Source organism: Mus caroli, chromosome 1, assembly GCF_900094665.2.
Source record: "Mus caroli chromosome 1, CAROLI_EIJ_v1.1, whole genome shotgun sequence".
In the NCBI taxonomy this organism is placed as follows: domain Eukaryota; kingdom Metazoa; phylum Chordata; class Mammalia; order Rodentia; family Muridae; genus Mus; species Mus caroli.
The window spans coordinates 28,303,230-28,327,251 of record NC_034570.1 but is presented as its reverse complement, the minus strand read 5'-3'; the positions used below and the strand labels follow the sequence as shown (position 1 = coordinate 28,327,251).

The 24,022-nt window shown below is 41.0% G+C and overlaps 1 protein-coding gene across 3 annotated transcripts in view; it reads left to right on the top strand.

Moving 5' to 3' along the window:
• The window catches only part of Prim2 (DNA primase subunit 2), a 213,855-nt gene that overhangs the window by 110,490 nt on the left and 79,343 nt on the right, over positions 1 to 24,022 (top strand). The gene's annotated exons all lie outside the window — the stretch shown is intronic.

The window sequence follows — 24,022 nt, the reverse complement described above, 5'->3', positions numbered from 1 at the left end:
AAAGTCTTTAATTTCTTTCTTTATTTCTTCCTTGACCAAGGTGTCATTGAATAGAGTGTTGTTCAGCTTCCACGTGTGTGTGTGGACTTTCTGTTATTTATGTTGTTTCTGTTATTTATGTTGTTATTGAAGATCAGCCTTAGTCCGTAGTGATCTGACAGGATGCATGGAATTATTTCAGTCTTCTTGTATCTGTTCAGGCCTGTTTTGTGACCGATTATTTGGTCAGTTTTGGAGAAGGTACCATGAGGTACTGAGAAGAACGTATATATCCTTTTGTTTTAGGATAAAATGTTCTATAGGTATCTGTGAAATCCATTTATTTCATAACTTCTGTTAGTTTCACTGTGTCTCTGTTTCCATGATCTGTCCAATGATTAGAGTGGGGTGTTGAAGTCTCCACGATTATTGTGTGTGGTGCAATGTGTGCTTTGAGCTTTAGTAAGGTTCCTTTTATGAATGTGGTTGCCCTTGCATTTGGAACATAGATTTTCAGAATTGAGAGTTCATCTTGGTGGTTTTTACCTTTGATGAGTATGAAGTGTCTCTCCTCATCTTTTTTGATAACTTTAAGTTGAAAGTTAATTTTATTCGATATTGTAATGGTTACTCCAGCTTGTTTCTTGGGACCATCTGCTTGAAAAATTGTTTTCCGGCCTTTTACTCTGAGGTAGTGTCTGTCTTTATCACTGAGGTAAGTGGGTTTCCTGTATCCAGCAAAATGTTGGGTTCTGTTTTTGTTTCCAGTCTGTTATTCCATGTCTTTTTATTGGGGAATTGAGTGTATTGATATTAAGAGATATTATGGAAAAGTAATTGTTGCTTCCTATTATTTTTGTTGTTAGAGTTGGATTCTGTTCATGTGGATATCTTCTTTTAGGTTTGTTGAAAGATTACTCTCTTGCTTTTGCTAGGATATCATTTCCCTCCTTGTGTTGTAGTTTTCCCTTTATTATCCTTTGAAGGGCTGGATTTGTCAAAAGATACTGTGTAAATTTGGTTTTGTCATGGAATACCTTGTTTTCTCTATCTATGGTAATTGAGAGTTTTGCTGCGTGTAGTAGACTGGGCTGGCAATTGTGTTCTCCTATGGTCTGTATGACATTTGTCTAAGACCTTCTGGGTTTCATCATCTGGTGAGAAGTCTGGTGTAATTTTCATATGTCTGCCTTTATATGCTGCTTGACCTTTTTCCCTTACTGCTTTTAATATTCTTTCTTTGTTTAGTGCATTTGGTGTTTTGATTATTATGTGCTGGGAAGAATTTCTTTTCTGGTCCAAACTATTTGGAGTTTCGTAGGTTTCTTGTATGTTAATGGGCATGTCTTTCTTTAGGTTTGGGAANTTTTCTTCTATAATTTTGTTGAAGATGCTTACTGCCTCTTTAAGTGGGAAATCTTCACTGTCTTCTATACCTATTATCGTTAGGTTTGGTCTTCTCATTGTGTCCTGGATTTCCTGGATATTTTTGGTTAGACTCTTTTTTCATTTTCTTTGATTTCTGTGCCAATGTTTTCTATGGTATCTTCTGCACTTGAGATTCTCTCCTCTATCTCTTTTATTCTGTTGGTGATGCTTGCATTTATGACTCCTGATTGCTTTCCTAGGTTTTCTATCTCCATAGTTGTCTCCCTTTGTGGTTTCTTTATTGTTTCTACTTCCATTTTTAGATCCTGGATGGTTTTGTTCAGTTCCTTCACCTGTTTGGTTGTGTTTTCCTGTAATTCTTTAAAGAATTTTTGTGTTTCCTCTTTAAGGGTTTCAACCTGTGTTCTTCTGTATTTCTTTAAGTGAGTTATTTATGTCCTTAAAGTCTTCAATTGTCATCATGAGAAGTGACTTTAGATCCATATCTTGATTTTCCAGTGTGATGTTGTAACTGGGACTTGCTATGGTGGGAGAATTGGGTTTTAAAGATGCCAAGTAATCTTGGTTTCTGTTGCTTCTGTTCTTATGCTTGCCTCCAGCTATCTCATCTCTAGTGCTTCCTGCCCTAGCTATAGCTGATTGGAGTCTGTCCTTCCTGTAATCCCAGTTGATTCATAACTCCTCAGATTCTCGGTTTCTCCATGATTCTGTGATTCTGTGATCCTGAGATTCTAGGTGTGTCAGAGTTCTTGGGAATCAAGGTGCCTCTGAGACCCTGAGACCCTGGTGTGACCAAGCTTCTGGGATTCTGGAATCCTGGAATCCTAAGATCCTTGGCATGTTAGAGTTCTCTGGAGTGGAGGCTCCTCTCCTCTGGGCACCTTGTGACTGTCTGCCGAGATTGCGCCCAAGTTTGTGCGGTGGGGACAGGAAGGAACTTGAGCCACTGGTTGGGCGGTGTTCCTGTGTCCATGGAACCTGTTGGTCTCAGTTATTCCCGGTGGTGTTGGAGCAGATGTTGTGTTCTACTCACTGGTGTTCTTAAGATCCTGGGTGAGTTAGAGTGCCTGGGAGTAGAGACTCCTCTTGTCCAGGGACTGTGGGACTGTCAGCTGAGATTGTGCCAGAGGTAGAGGGGTGCTGACTGGAAGGAACCTGAGGGCCAAGGTTTATTGTAGCCTTTGAAGGTTGTGGGTTATGATGGGTTTAAAAATTTAGTATCAGCACCAGATTATACAGAAATGTTCAGACATGATAAAATACATTGAGCTCAACATTGCCTCATGGTGATATCCTTTGTAAATCAGCTGGAATTGAAGTTAAAGGCAGGATTAATGGATGGAAACCCTGTAGCATCTCTGGACCCTGATAAGTATTGCAAGAAAAGCACTCGAGTGAATAAGAGAATTCCTACAGGAGAAATTCTGCTTAGGATATTTTGAGATACCATTCACCTGCTTCATGTAGCTATGCAGGTACCATGTTATTTGACACTCTGCCATCTAAACAGCTTATACTTATACATTTGTAATGTAGCACAGTTAGCAGTGCAAGGTCAATTTTAAGGTGTGTACGGACATTCTTTTTTAATAAGAATTCAGACTTTACTGATGAGTGACTTAAAGAGCATGTGGTGTGATTTAAAGTGCAGTGCTGTCTGAGAAGCTGCACAGCCCTTTCACTCACTAATTTTCTGAGCTAGTCCTTCTCAGAGGACCCAAGCTGGGAGTGTGGCTGGGGAGTGTAGTTGTCCCTGAAGCTCCCCTGGAGAGAAGGGCTGGAGGATCTGAGCCCAAGCATGGTTTGAGTTCAGGAATTCAAGGCTAGTGAGATCTAGTGCTGGGAAAGAAGTTTTCAAGTTTAATTCTTCAGTTTTTTTTTTCCCCCCTGGAGACAGGGTTTCTCTGTATAGCCTTGGCTGTCCTGGAACTCATTCTGTAGACCAGGCTGGCCTTGAACTCAGAAATCCGCCTGCCTCTGCCTCCCAAGTGCTGGGATTAAAGGCGTGCGTCACCACGCCCGGCAATTCTTCAGTTTTAAAATTGGTTTTTAAAGAGAATTTGTTTATAAATAGTACTGAGTGGTGAGTATATAGCACATTTTAAAAATTGTTATTTAAAAGGTATCTTCATGACATTAGATGTCAAACATGTCTCATTACCCTTGAAGTCCAAAGTGTGTGCATTTAACAGCCATGAATCCTGGGAAGTATAGGAGTTTCTCATTCTGCAAGAGAAAAAACTAAGGCATATGGAGTGATAGTCACTGAAGGTCACTTGAATTTGACAAGCCCAATAACAGTGTACTGGCTGTTATACTACCTTTGAAAATTTTCTATGTCTTGCCTTTAAATTATAAAATACTGTGTGAGTGTGTGTGGGGAGGGGGAGGTTACCAAGTTGAGCAAGTAAGAAGTACCTCTTAAATGTACATTTCTTGACACATACAAACACACGAGATAGATATTAACATACTCTACTAATATCATTTAATTTTTACTTAGTAAATTGCATTAGTTTTAGCTTGAAATTTGCAAGTGAACTATATTTGGCAAATGTACCAGAATTTATCCCACTTTGGAATCTGAAAAATCTGGCCTAGGGTCTTGGCCTGCTGGCTGCTGTGTTCACTGGAGCAAACTCCTTGACATCTTTGAGAATTTCCCATCCGTAAAGCATTTATCTGTATCCCTGTGCTTCTGTGTTAATGCCTGCTGAGAGTAGAGATGATCAGTTAAATCCCACGTTAATCATTTCATTCCTGATTCCAGTCACTGGCTTAAAACTGGGATAGAATCCTGTGCACTAAGAATGTACTCAGGGAGTAAAGCAAGCTTCTTGCAAGTGTTGGGACTGGAGTTCTGACATCCAGAACAGACACACTTGCTGGTGAGAAGATGTGATGGCCCATGTGACTCCAGCTCTCGGGATGTAGAGATGAGATGTCCGGGGCAAGCTGGTTTAGTAGACAAGTCAGAGTCAGCCAGCTCTGGGTTTATTGAGAGCTCTACTTCAATAAAGTCGGATTGCTGGACATATCTGGAGAACATATGCATACACATGTTCACATGCACATGTCTGTGCACATGTAGCTGTGTCCCCTAGGCAAACATACATATGTACATTTGTGCATATAACACACATGCTCCATTCCCCCTTTAAAATAAGTCATCTGATTTCTCTGAAGATTGCTGACACAGAACATTTAGAGTCTGTTTTATAAAACAAGCATTGGGAATTGGTCACCGTTACTTGGTTAACATGTCATATTCTGCTTGAAAAAGAGAAATACCCAAATTAAAATGACTCTTTCAGGAATAACAGGAGCAAGGAAGGTTACTGTAGACCATGTCTATTTTATAGTCTTTTATTAAACTTTAATGGCTTTTCCTGTCTGAGCATGGGTAGCTTGCAGATGTTCCTTGGAGAGTTTTAAAAGATACACTTTACAGTGTAATCCACTGTGCTCTTATTGCCGTTTTACAGGGGGAACCTGTCTTACAGCTGGATATTTTGTCCAATATGTACATGGCCTTTAAGGAACATTTTAGTGTCCCCATACTACTAATTATATCCTTAATATATATGGTTGAGGAAATAATTTAAGTAAGATATTTAAGTGTGTGTATGTATGTGTGTGTATGTGTGTGTATATTACTGTTTCACTCCCTGATTTATAAAGTACTTTGCTTGCTGAAAATCCAGCCAGCATGTATTAAGGTTTCCCCTGCTAGATGCCCAGCAAGGTACAAAAAAGTTAATAACCTTGTGTATGGAGAACCATGGAGTCTGAGGGGAAGATAAACCTAGCAACTCTTATTAAACAAACACAGCAGTTCCCGTTAAGACCAAGATGTATTGTTATATATAAGGAGAGACCCTGTGTGCATGAAGGAGGCAGAGGCTGTGCTGTAGTACACAAAGGTACCTTGGAATGTGCATGAGTGGTGAGCAGTGTTTCTTAAGGTGTCAGTGCTGTGTCAAGACATAGACAGATATCTGGAGTGGACAACTTGTTAGCTGATATTTGAAGTCTAAGTGCACTGTGTGTGTGGTTACTGAGCAGCACAGGCTGACCTGGAGCTGAGGAAAGAGGGAGGAAAGAGGAAAGGAGCAGGGCTCCATGAAGGAACTGACTCACCAGGACACAGAAAATATGACTTTGTAAGTTGGTTTATTTTGCACATACATAAGAAGTTGAAAGAGAAACATACAGAGGGGTCCTGTGTATCCTTTGTCCAGTTTCTTCCCACGGGAAATCCTATGTAACAATCAGTATACACCTGAGAGATAGACATTGGGAGAATTCATGGGGCTATTCAGAATGTTAGTGTTAAGTGTTTGTGTGTAAGTTTCCCCGCATTGGTGGATTTGTTTAACCATGACTTCTTTTATGTCATTACCTCTTATTCCCCTCCCAAGCCCTGCTATTGCTAACCTGTTATATACTGCTATGGCTTTATTTAAAAATACAATATGGAATAATACAGTATGGAACTTTAAAATATAATTTTAAAATAATAAGAGGACATAGGGAATTGTAAATGTGTTTCAGAGAGCCCCTTGCATGAGTTTGCCCAGTGGTCGCATCTCATATATCTGTAATTTCAAAGCCAGAAGGTTGACACTGCACAGTGTGCATGTATGCAGTTTTGTGCTGTGTTCTCGTGTGGATCCGTGTCACCAAACCATATTGAAAATGCAGTACTAGACTCAACTCTCTACAGTCATACCTATTCTGTCCCAATTCTATCCCTAAGCACTACCCAGAAGTAATCTATTTCCCATATAAGACTACCATGTAAAAAGTGTTACATGTGTGGGCTTATACAAAATAGGCTCTTGTTTAGCATAAAATTCTCCAGGAATGTATATATTTTACATCACTGAATAATATTTGTTTGTTTCTTCATCTGTTGAATGACATTTATTTGTCTTCATCTTTTGATAATATGAATAAGTCTGCCACCAGCTTTTGTGCCATATTTTGTATGAATAAATATACTGTTTAAAAATTCTCAAGAACAGAGCCCTAGTGCTGGGCTTTATGGTGGTTGCATATTTGCTTTTCTTAAAAAAAAAAATTAGATATTTTCTTTATTTACATTTCAAATGTTATCCCATTTCCTAGTTTCCCCTCCGAAAATCCCCTATTCTCCCTCCCCCTCTGCTCTCCAACCCACCCACTCCCATTCCTGGTCCTGGCATTCCCTTACACTCAGGCAAAGAGTCTTCACAGGACCAAGGACCTCTCCTCCCATTGAAGACCAACTAGGCCATCCTCTGCTACATATATAGCTAGGGCCACAAGTTCCCCCATATGTTTTCATTGATTAGTGGTATAGTTCCAAGAAGCTCTGGGGGTACTGGTTAGTTCATATTGATGTTCCTCCTATGAGGCTTCAGACCCCTTCAGCTCCCTGGGTATTTCTCTAGCTCCGTCATTGGGGACCTTGTGCAGTCAAGCTTCCTCTGAAACCCTGAGATTTAGGTGTGACCAAGCTCCTGTTATCCTGGGATCCTGGAATCCTAAGATCCTGGGTGTGTTACAGTGCCTGGAAGTGGTGTCTCCTCTGGCATTCCCAGAGGCTGCGTGCTCTGTTCTAAACCAAGGTATACCAGCATCGACCAGAAGGGAACCCGAGCCACTGGTCAGGCAGGGCTCCTGTTTCCTTGCTCCTGCTGTCACAGGTTCCTCACAATTGTTTTGGAACGGATATTGCGTTCCACTCACCAGTGATTCTAAGATCCTGGTTGTGCTAGTGCACCTGTGGTGTGGAGAGTCCTCTGGGAACCTTGGCATTGTCTGTCAAGTTCACGCCCAATGTGGCCCAGAGCTGGCGCCAAGCTCCTGGTCAGGTGGGTTTCCTGTGTCCTTGCCCCTGCTGGCACAGACCCGTCACGAATGGTTTGAAATGTTGTGTTCCACTCACCAGTGATCCTAAGATCCTGGGCATGCTAGGGCGCCTGCAGTGTGGAGAGTCCTCTGGGGACCGTGGGACCTTCCACCGAGTTTGCACCCAAGGTGGCTCCGCATATTTGCTTTTTAAAGGTACTACCAAATAGTATCTGTACCATTCTGTATTTCTGCCAGTATTTTGTGCTTTCTGAGGTCTCCTTAATATCTGGCATTGTTATTTTTTAATTTTTCTTTTCTGATAGGTCTCAAGTATTCTCGTTGTGTTCCACTTTTCTTGGCCTTAACAGCTAATGATGTCAAACTCCGTTTTCCATTCATGTCTTTTAGTTTGGTATTAGATGCTTAGGGTTTCCACTCAAGAGACACAATGGACTGGCAAATCATAGACTTATCCTGAGTCACTAATCAAGTTCTAACAATTCCCCTAGAAAGTTAACAACAAGGAATGCCTATTAAGGTCGTTTAGTGCTAAATTTTAATTAGAGCATGCACTTAATTTAGGTTTGAGTTACTATCTTAAAGTGTACCTTATATTCATGTAGATATCTGTGTAAATACATAAAGGGATATATAACTGGGTATACAAAGTAAATGTGTGTATACATGTATGTATATATTTCTTTGAGAACTATGTACTTTTTAATCTCAACAAAAATGTAAGACATGTATTTATCATGTTTGGAGTTATGTTTGTTTGGAACCGTGAGGGTTAGCTTTAACTGGAATCAGTGAGGAATTGTCTGTATTGGGCTGGCTTGTGGGCATGTCTGTGGAAGGCTGTCTATCTAGTCTAATTGATGTGGGAGACCCAGCCCATTGTGGATAGCATAGTTTCCCAGGCATTGAGTCTTGAACTGGTTAAGATTGGAGAAATTGAGCTAAGCACAAGCAAGCATGCAAATGAGCATGCATGTGTTCACGCCTCCCTGCTCTTGGCTCTGGTGTGACTAGCTGTCACCTTGACTTTAGCACACTGACTGTAGTGTGGAACTGTAAGCCAGACTAAAACTTTGCTTTCCTGCTTTGCTTTTTGTCGAGCTCTTTTATCATAGAAATGGAGATGAAACTAGGACAGAAATAAACTTATTTTTATGGTAATGTAAGCAGCATATTTAGATAGAGTGAGACATAAGCATATTTAATGTGCAAAAATAGTATATTATTAAAAACCATAAGCAATAAATAACTTTATTTTTTCTGTCTTGTGCTGGGGATTGAATCCCGTATCTCATACTTCCAGTCAAGTGCTCTACCATTAAACTAAATCCTCAGCCAATAATTTGATTATTTTCAAAAGCAGACTGGATTAAATGAGAATTGAAATAAGTAGAGACCCCGGTAAATGTGTGGCTAAGATACTGTTTCCCCACGAAGCCTTATCACATGATTCAAGTAGACGTGATAATGCTGCAGTGAGTGTTGTATTCTATCGGGGTCAGCACCATCAGTGGCTCCAACCCAACCTGATGTGCTGTTATGTGCTAAGGAGCACACGGGTGACAGGCACTGCGTGTGTCTTTCCTGGCTCCGGTTTAGTTTTGACATGTTAATGGGATGAGGACATTGAGACTCAGAGGAATAAAGTCATTATTTCAGGGCCACACAGGTAATAATGGTTAGGATTTAAAAACAGTAGAGAGAATGGCTTTGAAACTCAGGACACATAGCTGGTCTGTGCTCCTTTCTTCTTGCTTCTCAGGTCCCTATGAGATTAGCTATGGATAAACTTCAAGAGAGGAATTCCTGCAGTGGCTATGAGAAGTCGGCCTGGGTAGTGGTTTGAATAGGAATTGACTCCATAGGCTCATCTTATATATATGAAGTGTTGTTGGTCATCAGGGAGTGGCACTGCTTGAGAAGGATTAGGAGGTGTGGCTTTGTTGGAGTAGCTGTGGTCTTGTTAGAGGAAGTATGTTGCTGGAGGTGGGCTTTGGGTTTTCAAAAGCCCTAGCCAGTCCCAGACTGTGTCTCTCTTTTTCTACCACTTGTGGACTTACATGTAAAACTATGAGCTACTTCTCCAGCACATGCCTTCCTGTGTTCTGCCATTTTCCCTGCCACAAGAAGAATGGGCTAAACCTCTGAACCTGTTAAGTGTTTTCTTTTATAAGAGTTGCTGTGGTCTGGTGTCTGTTCACAGCAGTAGAACATTGACTATGACAGCCTGCTCTGAATAGATGAGCTTGTGTGGGTGTCTGAGCCTGTGGTATAGTATGATCTTGGTGGAGGCAGATTTTTCTAAGCTGTTTTTATTGTAAGCTCTGGTTTTGAGCCCTAGTGAAGAAATGGATGTCTGTAGGGTCATGCCAGCCTGCTGGGTAAAGAACGGATGTAAATGGGTTCCAGCTATGGAGGGCAGGTGTTTGCAGATAGAACCCTGTAGACTGCCTTATTCCAGTGCTGTTTCTGTGGCTTTACAGGCTCGCTCTGCCATAGGGACAGCATGTGTCAGACAGCAACTGATGAAGAGTGCCTGGGCCTCATCCTGTGTGTGTATCTTTCTCATTCATTCAAGGCAATGGTGCTAGGATTTGCATTTGGGCCACTTTCATACACATTTCTAGACCCAGTAGGTCATACCTTTAGAGACCATGAACACAAAAAAATATAGAAATGTGAAGTATAGCCACTGCTATACTGCTATACCATTATATTGCAAACAAATAACCGTCAATACAGTAGTACTTCCTTATCCTGGCTTTTAGTTATATGTAGTCAACCACAGCCCAAAATTACTATTGTATGTCATGTACTAACCTTAACATAGGTATATGTATATACATGTAAATATATAATTATATGTAGGGCTTAGTACTATCTGTAGATTCAGTGATCCAGAGGGGGTTTGGAATATTCTCTGTGAGTAAGGGGAGACTACCGTGCCAGGCCTCATGAAACAGAGTCATGAGGACAGAGGGCTCAACACATAAGCATACGTTACTCAGCAGTAAGAACAGTAGTAATTAAAGAACAGAATGAACAAAGTGGGAATATTAACTCTGACAAGCGTACTGTTTGAGGCGAGGAACCCAGTACACCAGATGAGTAAGCTGGGTATAGGCAGAGTTAGTTACTGAATATCACACTGAGGAACTCTCAGGATGAGAGGAAAGTAAGAGAGCAAAACTAGCCAACCAGTCAGATAGCTGGCCAGCCAGCCAGCCAGCCGACCGCCAACCCAAAACAGAAGCCAGAGATGGTATAGTGATGGGTCCAGCACTCAGGTAGCAACATCCACAGAAGGGAGAGGAAATGCTCAGAGATAATGATGGCAGATTCCTTAGGATAAAGAAACAACAATTGCATCATGTAGAAAGAGCCCTCAGTGCCATGCAGGAACTGTGAAACGACCCGCATCCTGGCAGGATATTGTGAAGCTGTAGAATCTCAGCATCAAGGACGTCTAACAACTTTGGTAGTGAACGAATGGATCATTACAAAGGACACGAGTCAGGGTAAACATTGTGCATCCCGAGGGGAGGGGCTCAGGTACTTTGCGTATTGAGATAAGACAATCATCTGAATGATAGATAATTTAGAGCTTCATAATTCATAAATTCCTATCCTGTTTATGATCAGTGTAACAAGAGCTATGTTTTCTTTATGATTTTCATAGCTGTAAAAAGAGCTATAGGGTGGTACATCATGATACATGGTTTTATAATTTTGTATGAATATTTAGAAGTTGCTATTTTTTTATTAAAGAAATGTACCTCTCTTTACTCTTGGGTGCTTTGTGTTTGCTGTTGTCTTTGGTCTCATATTGGGACACATTTATTTAGAATATGTTTTAAAACTTGTATATGCAAAATACCTTTTTTTTTTTTTTTTTGCAATCGAATGTAGCACAGGTAGTTTGGGCAGCCCCAGTCTCTGGAGGTAAGCTCTCTGCCACTGAATTTTAACTTCAACCATACAAATGGTTATTTTTTAATTTACTTTTTTGTGCTCTTTTAAATAGCATGCTCCTGCCATTTATGCTCTGCTTGTATGGTAGACAGAAGTCATATTCATTGATGGTTCAGGAATCCTTGTCTAGTAGAAGTACAATGCAGACTATATTTTTCTACTATCCACATAACATTTGTAAAGGATGAAATTAATTTTAAGTATTAGTTCAGTATGTAAACTACTTTAGTATATCAGTGTACAGAAGCCATTGAAGTATTTTACATTCTGTATATGAGAGTTTTGACATTGGGTATATGTTTTGTACCATATTATGGCTGGATGCATTTCAAGGACTCGGTGGCCACATGTGTTCAGTAGACACGTCACCATACATACATTGCAAAAGCAAATGCTACTTGGGCCACTTTTTAACAGCTGCTTTCAAGCCATCCATTGTATTAAGACCTTTGGACTTGGGTAAGCAGTGATGCTTGTCAGTTGATGCTGATAATATCACGGAGCACCAGGGCTTCTGGAGGTCACTGGATCACACTAGATTTTCTGCATAGAATTTATGCTAAAGCATGAAAGCCTACGGACTTCTCTGATACTAATTGGAGTTTTTGTTTTCTTTCCTAAGCCCAGGCAGATATTCTGCCTGCATGCCTGATGGGCAGTTCAGGGTGAACTGAATGCCTCACCTTCTCTTCCAGCTTTGTTCTTGCTTGTGTTAGTGAATAGTGTATTCATTCTTGACTTGTACATGCCAAACCATCTTTGACTTCTAAAGTGACGTGACAAGGCAATCTGCTACTCCAAAGAGTTTCCTTAAGTCTTTTGCTGCCTGTATGCTTATGATGGTGTGTCTTTAATTACAAATGTTTACTGACTTTTAGACTGTCTATCTGTCCATCCATCCATCCATCCATCCACCCACCATCCACGAATGCATTTGTCTATTTATTTATTTACTTATTTCTGTCTGTCTGTCTGTCTGTCTGTCTATCTATCATCTATTAATATGTTGGTGTTTTGAGACAAGGGCATACAATGTAGCCCTGGCTGCCTAGAACGAGCTACATAGACTAGTTTTCCATAACGCACTGAGAAGCTACTGACTCCTAAATGCAGGGATTAAATGTGCTACCACATTCAGCCTAATGCTTTGTATGAAAAATATCTCAGTGGCAAGTAGCTGCTTTTGGTAGATGACTTTAAAATTTTGTGAAGTCTTTGGTATTTCACGTAACATTATTGCAATATCTTAGTAGGGCACATTCCACTTTATGTTGACATTCTCTTATATTTGATTAAAATGCATAAACCAAGAGCTGCACATAATGGAAGAGGGAAAGTCAAGCTTTATTGTTAGTGCCCTAGTTAGCTTCATCTATCAGTTGTATTCAGCCTAGAGTCATCTAATGGAGTCTCAGTAGATGGATTTCCTGGGCTACTTTGTGGTCATGCCTGTGGGACATTGTCTAGATTGATAATTGCTCCTCGATCATGGTAGCTCTTACTGTCCTTAGGCAGGTCATCTTGAGTCATATTATAAAGTTGAGAAGGACCCAGCAAGCATGCAGCCTCCTTCATGGCTTCAGCTCCTGCTTGAACTCCTGCCCTGACTCCCTTCAGTGATGGATCCTGACCTGGAAATTTAAGTAACCCTTTCCTCTCCCAGGTTGCTGTTGGTCATGGTGTTTACCATAAGAAACAAACTTGAATAGTTGGTATCATGCTTTTTGTCCAGAAGATCTTCTGACTCATTGTTCAAAATATGTTTTCAGAGGAAGCAAAATGTAAAAAAGAAAGTAAGATGCAGATTTTTTTTTTAGTTTTAGTAGATAAACTTAGGGATAGTGAGTGCTTTAAAATACAAATTTTGGGACTTAATGTGTATTACAGGTAAGATCTCTTGGAACTAACATTGCCTTTGGGTTTTGGGTCCCTTTCTGTTTTCTAAAACTCTTTAATAAAACACGGAAATATTTGATATAAAGGATGCAGATTTGCCCTTTGCCTGGTGGTTATCCATCAGACACCACCAAACCTCGTGTCTTTGGAAAGTAATCAGTCAAATGCGTTCCAAGGTCTTTTAAAGCCTCAGCCAGTTGTTTTAGTATCAAATGATATAACTAAATGGTTTTTCTTAAGGAAGCGTATCTCTCAACTTGTTCACTTTATCCGCACTTCTTGATTTTATGCCATGGCTGGTGAGGTAAGGATAGCATATGTCACACACACACATGCTGCCAACAGGGATGCCCAAGGTCTGATCCAGGCTACCATTTAGATAGGAGTTAATAATGTGGGTTATTAGAACAGTGAGTACATTGCTATAGCTACATTTTTATTATTTTGTAATGCTTAAACTAGCACCTAAGGATTCAGACCAACCTCTAGCCCCCTCCTTCCCTCTGTCCCTCCGTCCCTCCGTTCCTCCCTGGAACTTATTAGACATAAAAATAGAAAATGTCATAATCTGAAAACAAGAGATAATAAAAAATACCTTCTTTTCTCTTAAGAAAATTTGGATGCCATTTTGATTTATGCAGTGGCTTACACTGGCCTTGAGCTCATAGTGGTGTGAATGCAGTAAGTTCAGAAGCTGTGTTCTGTTATTGAAGAGACTGTGTGTCATTGCAGACTTCTGGGGTTTAGAAATGGAAGACAGGGCATGTGCTTCAGGTTGCTACTTACTTCAAAATATGAGGCTTTAAAAATATGATGTCATTACTCAGAAACTTGAAGATCTCAAGTTTAATAAAAATCTGTTTAGTATTATAGAATGTTAAAACTGAAATCGGAAACAGTGAACAACCTCAGGTATTTTACTTTAAGATAAAAAGGTAAAGAATGAAATGGAGAAGGAAGGAAGGGATTCTGTCAATCTGTATGTATTTATTGAAACATTCAAAATATGCAATTTCTTCATATTTCTTCAGTTAGATCAAAAGACCTCTAAATGTTGATGAAATAAGGCCCCTTTGTAAGTTTATCTTGTTTAAAGAGCCGTGATAACACTGGGGTGAAAATCTCGATGGTGTATGTTCACCATAATGCAGTAACTTTTCTGTCTTCATTTGTGTGTTGACCTTGAGCATGTGTGTATTGTGTATAAACATGTGTGGCAGTACAAGGGGTGTGTGTGTGTGTGTGTAGGCTTGATTGATATTGGTTGTCCTTTCTCTACTGACCTCTAACTTTATTTTTGAGACCAGTCATCTTTCACTGAACCTGAAGCACGTAGATTCTGACGGGCAGTCTGACATTATCTGTATCTGGATAAAGAAGTAAGTACTGAGCGTGTGAGATGCCCAGGCACATTAGGCTCTGTTTATGTTCAACTGAGAACCCGTCTACATCCACACAGGCAGGGGCTCCCTTAAGGAGAAGGCAAGGCAAGCAGCTAGAACACTGAGCAAATGTGTCCTCCCAGCAGCACCTGTGAACAGGAGCAAGCACACGAGGGCTGGCCGTGTCCTAGGCACCTGGGCCACGGTCCTTGAATCACACAGATGGCACAGTGGTTTGCGGTTTTAGTTGTAGGGGAAATGGAAGCTTCTCTGTATCCTTTTTGATTGTTTGATTTTAGTCACCGTCATGCTCCCCAGTACTTCAGAGGCATTGCTAACACCATGCTTGATAGAACAGCCATTTCCAAAGCATTCATACAAATCTTACCCACAAGCTCTGCTCTGGTCTCCATTGTCCGGCAGCCACTTCCAGGTTAGTGGAAGTCCAAGTCAGTGGGAAATGACTTCTGGCAAAACCAAACAAACAAAGTATGTATTTGCACATATGTATCTCTTCTCTGTCTCTTTACTTTGATAATTATAGTTAATGGTGGCTCCTTTGATGTTAATTCCAGGTTCCTTGATAAAGAACATGCTAGGTATAGGGCCACACAGAGAGCATCACAAGCATAGGACACTGCATGGAGGAGTGTCAGTGTGGTGGCATCTTAGACTGCTTATTTGAACAAGATACAGAGTCAGCAGGATTAAAGAATTGTCGAGCAAGCTACTTAGAGAATATGAACCGCGTGCACTGTGGAAGCCTGTTAGACACTTACACAAGGCTGGAGAGACAGTTGGCATCTCTGGTGCACGGAGTATGATCTCTGTGCTTATTTAGGAGGCTCTGTGAGCAACTTCCATCGGATACAATTCAGCTTAGTATTCAGGCTTAAGGAACAGTTTAGTTCTACAAAACCCAGGAAGGGCATTTCCTTTTCCTGTAATATGAAGTAAAAATATCGAATTTATATTTAGGTTAGTGTGGTACAGATACTTGAAAAGACAGATAATGATTGAAAATATGATGATAAGGAGCTTTAGTACTTCAGTTATTGTTTCACAGATGTATTAAATGAGTCATTATTCAGAAACCTAAATGATTTGTAGTGTCTTTGACTATAAAGATTTTGAGCTGAAACAAATGCTCGCTTCATCTCTTAGTAGTTGTTGTAAGTACAAGACTGAGGTCCAGATCCATTCTAGCTGCCTGTCCACTCCAGGGGCATCCATCTCAGGGGGAGGGAAACTTAAACTGAGGTCCAGATCCATTCTAGCTGCCTGTCCACTCCAGGGGCATCCATCACAGGGAGAGGGAAACATAAAGCCATCCTTTTAAAACAACAAGATGTGCAGGATATCCAAGAGAGTCAGTCTGCAAAGCCACGGTGGTGGCACTGTCCCTACCCAGAGATGTCCAGAAGCAGTGCGTACGGCATCTGCATAGAGCGAGTAATAGTAGACAGTGATAGGTGAGTGTTGTTTGGAGCGACAGGGCTGGCAAGTGTGCTACCTCTGAGACAGTTGGCGATTCGGCCATCAAAGCTTCAGGGACTTTGGGTGGGCCACTTTTGAGATGCTACCATGTTGGGGAGTGTCCTAAATATGGAAAAAACCTCTTGAGTGTTACTTTGGTGGCTCTGTCCTTTTTACATAAGAAAAGTCTCTTTAAAAGTTCAGTTTTGATGTGAAAAGTTTCAACATTCCAAGCCCCATTTGCTGGATTCTTATTTTGTTTTTGAGAAGCTGGCTGTGAAGACAGACTGGGAGACTGATTTCAAGACTTAGAGGCCAAGGTCCTGTCTAGAGAATACCAGGCCCTGGGCTTCATCTCCAGGACTGAAGAAAGGAGGAGAGGGAAAGAGGCAGAAACAGAGGAGAAAGTGTCAGTTCACGTGAGACTGCCTGCTTTAGCTTAAGAATTTTGAGCCTAAACTGTGAAGGTACTTTTGAAGCCACAAGATTTTTCTGAAGGGAAACTAAGTGACCCACGTGTACCTTGTCTATCTCTGTAGCCTTTCTCGCCCTATTCAAGCAGTTGTTTTATATTTTATGTCTGTAAATGATAGTGGCATGTTGAAGTGCCCAGCGCACCCTGATACGATGATCCAAACCGAGAGTCGGGATATCTGTTTCCATGACTCCTCCCAGTCAGCCAGCCTTCTAAACTGGAAACATCACCTCTACAGTGCTTAATATTCTTTGGAAGTCAAAGGACTTGGCGTGCTTAGAACTCAAATGGAATCTGTTTTGCACAGCAAGGTCATTTGCCAGTTTTGGAACCTTTGTACTGAAAGTCCTGTTGGTGGCCAGCAGATAGGGCAATTCCAAGCGCAGCCCCTGACTGATAAAGCCACAGACTGATAACGCTGATGCCGTGAGATAAAGTGTTCCTGAGCATCAAGAAAACTGGTAGGTGCTGGGGGCCTTTGAGTACTAGGTGTTATTATTGGCCAGGAGCTGTCTGACCTGCTAAGGAGATTATAAGCTGAGAGAGCACATGTGGCCACAGGGGAAAGAAGAAATAGAACATAGACATTCACAGTGCAGGCTCTGTCAGTGGGAGCCATTGCTGTTACGTTCAGAAGGACGCAGGACTCTCTGTTGTTAAAATCAATGAAGTTAAAAGAGCAGCTGCTTGTAAAAGTTAATTTTCTTTGACATCTGCTTTGGTCCAAGTAATAAAAAACGATAGCTCTGTTGAGCAGTCTGCCTTATCTAAACCAGCATCTTCTTGTGACTGTGAGATCAGTTTGGAAAACTGTTGCCTTTTGTTTTCAGAAAATGAATATTGAATCATTTGTCCTTTAAGATATATACAAAAGCATAGTATATGCATCTTTAATTTAGTAGGACAGATTTGAGTTGGTATCCTAGGGATTACAGGATGCATAGGACCATCCTAGGGATTACAGGATACACAAGGCCATTTTAGGGAATTACAGGATGCACAGGCCATCCCAGATCTGTGCTATGAAGAACAGGTGATATTTTGATAAACATTTTCTATTCTCTTTATTTAAAAATCTAAATTTGATTCTTCTTAGTGTTTGTGAAGATACATAGATGCCTCTGTCGACTTTCAGTGATACTGGAGACTGCTTTGCTTATTTGAATAGTCAGTGCTAAGTGACAGACAATGCCTGGCTCTGCATCATTCACCTTGGGAGGCGTGCACCTTTGATATTGGGTATTTTCATTTCTTGAGTTTTATAAGAATGCAGAGGTGACGGGTAGAGGGTAAAACCACCAGGGAACAAAACCGAGCAATATTTTCCAAGTGACCCATGTTTTCTCGTCACTTTTATGTGTTTTAATTTAGCCAGTGTTGGGCAAGGAGTTCAGAGAGGGGGGATTTATTGTTTCAAAATGAGCCACTGTGCTCTTCATTCTCAACGGATTGAAGCACCTCTGTTTAGGAAGCGTCTGCTGTCCCTCTAAGATCCATTTACTACATTTGACTGTGTTTCCTCCTCATTTATCATGGTCCCCCTTTTCATGCCTATCTTCTGGAAAAAAAAACATCATGAAAAAAGTATTTTCTGTAGGCTCCTTATGAGCCCCTTGAAAATTTTATAGAGAAATGACTTTGTTTATTTCTATGTGTGTATGTGTGTGTGTGCCTGCATGTGTATCTCTTTGTGTGTCTGTGTGTGTGTGAGTGCCTGCATGTGTGCCCATGTGCATGTGTGAGTGTATGCATGTGTGTCCATGTGAGTATGTGTCCTGCATGCATGTACTTGTACCACGTGCATGCCTGGCGTCCTCAGAGGCTAGAAGAAAGTATTCGGGGGGCTGGTGAGATGGCTCAGTGGGTAAGAGCACCCGACTGCTCTTCCAAAGGTCCAGAGTTCAAATCCCAGCAACCACATGGTGGCTCACAACCATCCGTAACGAGATCTTGCGTCCTCTTCTGGAGTGTCTGAAGACAGCTACAGTGTACTTACATATAATAAATAAATAAAAAAAAAAAAAAAAAAAAAAAAAGAAAGTATTCGGTCCCTGGAACTGGAGTTCTAGGAAGTCTCGAACTTCCTTGTGGGTGCTTGGAACCCAGCGGGGGACTTGGGCATGAGCAACAGGTCTGCAGGTTAGTAACTGGCTGACAGCAAAATCCTTTTCAGAGCACTTGTGAGCTTTGGTGTTCCAGGTAAAATGTCTTACCCAGATTTTTTTTTTTATTATTTTTTAAAAAAACAAAACAAAATGGAGTTAACTTATTTAGATTCAGCTCCAAATGGAGCTGTGGTATTCCAACTAACAAATGTAATTGCTTTTAATTTGTGTTTCAAAACTTTTAAGTCTATTTGAGGAAATAGTTCTGTTTCTTTGATTATTTTGCCTTAGGCAGCAGCTACCTAACCTCCTATTCCATATCCAGAGTAACACATTAGTGTCAGTCCGAACTGTTTCCTGGACGTGGCTGGCTCGATGGCTTCAGGGCGTACTACTCCAGAATCCACCTTTGGGGAAGCAACAGCAACAGCAGCAGCAGGAGGTGACTCACCCTTTCTCCCCTGAAGCAGGCCATAAAACTATCACATTGTGCAACCCACCTCTTCCGCATAGAAAAGGAATGCACTTCTGAAGACCCAGGGACCCAGTGAAGAATCTACAAGCCCATCCCCCAGTCATTACCATTAGATTACTCCTTCTCTTCCAGTGAAACTTCCCAACAGCTATCCATGAACATATGCAGGCTTCTCTTTCTTTGATTCTTAATTTCTGAAGCCTCTCATTTTATATAAAACTTATATATAGAATAAACGAACACTTTTCACTTGTTAATGTATCATTGGCTATAGTGATCTTAGCCATGACTGTAGCAATGATAGTGAGGTCTCAGTAGGAATAAGCCATTCCTAGGCGTGAGTGACAGTTGTATAGTTTTACATCCCTGCTTGGTTTGGGAAGCTTAGGCAGGCCATGACCTGCGCTATAGCTTACTTGCAGGTAAGCTTTACATTTCTTTACCTGTATAACCTTTACTGGACTGTAGGCCCATAACCTATTAACCATTACTGGACTATAGGCCCATGACCTTTCTGGACTATAGGTCTATAACCTTTACTGTACTGTAGGTCCACATCATACTTGGATCTCTTCAAGATACTTTTATGTATTCATTTGTATGTTTATGAATTTTCACCTATATTCATATTTGTGCACCACATGCATGTAGTGGCTGTGAAGATCAGACTATCAGGAACTGGTACTACTACATGGTTGTGAGCCACCATGTAGATGCTGGGACCTGAACCTGGATGCTCTGCAAAGAGCAGCCAGTGCTCTTAAATGTTCAGTCATCTCTTCAGCTTAAGTTTTTGGTTTCAAACATCTGAATTCAACTCTTTTAATCTGGCTGCTTGATTGATGTTTTGAGGACAGGCCCTCATGTATGCCACGCTGGCCATAAACTCCCCATCTTCCTGCATCAACCTCCTAAGTGCTGTGACTATTTGGCCACCAGACCAGCTCTAAAAGACAATAGAGCCCTTGCTTTGCCATTAGCATTAGTACACTTGGCCACCTGCCTACGGTCTGGATGTCCTCCTCGACTTTTGGTCCCAGAGCTCCGTGGCCTATACTTCCTTCGTATTTCTCATGTTAACATCTTTCTCCCACAGCGGTGTCAGCCATAGTTTGGGTATTCATCTAGTATCCCTGCATGCACTGTACTCTTTAGTTTCTCTCCTTGCTGCTGTGTAAGCTTGCCCTCTGCAGTGCCTTTCACTGCTGGAGAAATAGCTCGTCCTCACTTGTCTTAGTTATTTCAGAGTCAGGACTGATGCTGTGGGAGATAGATACCATGGAGATAATCTCCCACCTCACATCTGCGTGGTAGCCATTTAAAGAGGGGTTGTTAGTTAGCAAGATGTGTTTATTTTTGTGTGTGCATATGTGGATATGTGGAAGCCAGAGGCCAGCCTGGGTGTTGTGCCTTTGCTGGTGTTCCTTTAGTGTTACTCCTCGGCTGTTGCCCACCTAGGTTTTTTTGAGACCTGGTCTCTTACTAACTCTGAGCTTGTTGGATAGTCTAAGTGCACTAGCCATGGAGCTCCAGGGAACCAGCCACCTATCACTGCTGCCCCAGAGGTCTCATTATAAATGCACACTACTATGCCTGGCATCATTTTATGAGGTTTTGAGAATCAAACTGAAGTCCTCATGCTTGAATGGAAAGTCTCCTGAGCTGTCTCCTGACCCCATCCTCATTATTTGTACCCAAATATTATATAGATCTCAAAACTTAAGGTTATTTAATGATATCAATGTTTTAAGAATTGTTTTTATTACTTTTAAGACGATGTGTGAGTATAGCACTTTTTTTGCAGTACTCTAGGAGGCCAGAAGAGGGCTGCAGATCTCCGTGGACCTGGAGTTACAGGTGATTGTGAGCTGCCCATTGTAGGTGCTGGGAACCAAATTCATGTTCCTTGAGGAGTGAGCAGTATGTGCCTTTAAATGCGGAGCCATCTCTCTAGCCCCATATCAGTCTTCAAAACACAGTGTATCTAGGCATCACCGAGTTCAGTTGTAATAGCTCATCCCTGTACTATCAGCACTCTAGAAATAAAGCCACGAGGATCACCTTAAGTTTGAAAGTTTGAGACCATCTGATCTGATCTACATGGTAAGTTCTAAGCCACCCAGGGCTATATAGCAAGGCCCTGCCACAAGAACCCCAATGGGGAGGAAAATTAGTTCCTTGTTAAGCTTGCTTAAAAGTAACACAAAACTTGTATTGCTTAATTCCAATGTGCTAGATGTATTGTTAGGTCTGTCTTCTCAATACTGTCTCAGGCCTAGGCTATGCTAACTTTATGCCTGTTCCCCTGAAGTAACCATAACCTGGGATTCATAAAGAACAAGTTTTTGTGTTTTTTATATGTAAACAAACAAACAAACAAATACCCCAAAAAGCTAAACACCCCCCAAATTTGAAAATGGAATTTCTTTCTTTGATTACTATTCATTTTAACTTGTAGAGAAAATGCTTTATATTACTAATAAACACTTTGGTATGATAGTATATTATCTTTTCAGAAGGCTGATAACTGTCATTTAGTTTTGATTTAGATTTTTTTTTTTTGTGAAAGCAGGAATTTGAAAACTTACCTATCAAATGCAGATATACAATTTTTTGTTCATCAATTAATAGAGTGAGTTGCAAGTTCTTGTCATACATTCTGAGCTGGCTATCTGTTATGAGTCTGTTAATCATTATTGCTAGGGCGGTGGCAGCCTCAGGGAAGAATGGAGCAGAGAACCAATGCAGTAGCTTAGGGAGGCATTCGAAGATCATCTGTGATGATGACCTCGTAGTGACAGCTTTAGCCATTTGAAGTCAGTGTATGGCTCTGCTGCTTTCTGCAGTTTGAGGATAGGTTCCTCACCATGCCTCCTTCACCCCAAACCCTGCACTACTTTTGAAAATGCGAATTGTTTTACAAGTTGCAGAGGAGAGTCCTCAGGCAAATTCTACTCAAATCTCCAGTTTAGAAATCATTCTTGGTAGATCTTTGTCCAAGTTTGCATTTTGTTAATACAATGAACACCTTGGCCAAAAGCAACTTAACAGTCAGTCAGTCAGGGCAGGGACTCAACAGGAACCCAGAGAAAGAAACTGAAGCAGAAGCCATGGAGGACTCTGTGTACTGCCTGGGTCCCTCTGGCTCATCTTCTGTTTCCTTTTACCAAACCACAGTAGCGATCAAGAAAATGCTCCCCCAGGGTGTGCCCATGGTCAGTTGGATGGAAGCCATTCTTCTGTTGAGGTTCCCTCTTCCTTCTGATGTGTCAGGTTGACAACCAGATTGTTGTCAACCATTACAGTAAACTGAAGAGTAAGTTGGTGGTAGAGGGACTCAAAACCGAGTCACTCTGTTCTGGGAACCGGAGCTGTGACAGCTCTCTACCAGGGACTCTGCTGTTCTGTCTTGTGTAGCTGGCTGGGTCTGGGGCCAGCCACTCACTCTCGGTTGAGTATCTCACTAGTGTGGCCCCAAAATGAAAAGTTTGCAGATGTTGGATGTAAGGTCATTGTAATTACTTTAACCTGAGAGCCTAAGAGAATTCTTTGCTGATTTTAATTAGGGACGAAATTAACTCTTAATTTGAAAACTTCAATCTTTTAGTCAGGGATAAATTAGGAAGGAAACAAAACAGAAGGCAGGCCCGGTAGAAAATGGAGATGTGTTACTAGTTGAGGGAGAAGGGCTGGAGGATGGACAGAGATGAAGGAGTTGAGGAACTTGCCCATTTGGAGTGAGCAGCTGTCTAGTGGCGCTGTGGTAGAGAGGTGTCTGCTTCCATCTAGAAGAGATGCTTCATTAGGAAGCTGTGGAAACTGACAAGTGCTTGGAGAAGTCCAGCTTGTCTGTTCTGTTCTCAGAGAACTGGCTTTTAAACCATCTAGATAGGTTAATTAAATCTGCTTAGAGGAAAGCGTTGGTTCTGAGACATGGACTCTCTAACAATGAAAGTGATATTTTGCAGAGGGATTTGGCATTAAGGACTACATTATAGGACAGGCCGAACGTTTGCTTATAAAATCTGATGACTTTGATAATCTTTCTGGTGGTGACATACTAGACTGGCATTTTTCATAGACCCTAAAGACCTGCTTTTGCTAAAATTACAGCATATTATTGTGTCACAGTCTTATATTTTAAATTCATAATTTGTGCATGTGTTGACTTAGGTGAAACCCGGAATGCTTGCTAGTCATTATTTGATCAAATTATGTTGTTTGTTCCATTGCTTGTTTTTGGATCTGTTCTGTCACGAACTTACAGCCCCAACCCTAAGACCCACATTAGAATATTTTAAACATTGTATCTCTATTTTTATTGATATAATATAAATATCACTTTGGTAAGTTGTTTTCTGTTTTCGGGAAATCTTTCCTGAGACCAGCAGTGTGAGGATACCGTGTATAATAAATACCAAAGGATGTCTTGTAGTCTGTTACTTTTCCTCTGACTTTGTTTTAGTAGAATATAAGACCTCTTTTAATGAGAGATTTATTTACTTGTTTTGTTGTCTTGAGTCTGTTTCACATTCTCGGACTACGTTGGGTGGATGAGTGTCTTGACTTCCTAGTGGAAGTTTTCAGAGGAAAATGCAGTTCACATGGCTGTAAACACACAGAAGAAGCAGGTCTGTCTGCTGTTGGTTTGATGCATTGCATTTATTGCAAGGGTTTGGCTTTCAGTTCTGGTCTCCTAGCGTCATTTGAGGTCACATTTCAGAGTTAAATACGTTTAGTTTGTTTTGAGTCTTAGGAGATGTTCTTGGTTTCTTTCAGTAATGCGATTGTTAAAATTATGGAAACTATGGAGGAGTCAGTGTGTATCCGATTTCCTGATTACTTAGCCATAAGTGGAAGTTCCTCTCCTTAATGCTGTCACTATCCTAGTATCATACTGGAAAGCTTTTTTTTTTTTTTTTTAATTTTTATTACATATTTTCCTCAGTTACATTTCCAATGCTATCCCAAAAGTCCCCCATAGCGCCCCCCACTTCCCTACCCACCCATTCCCATT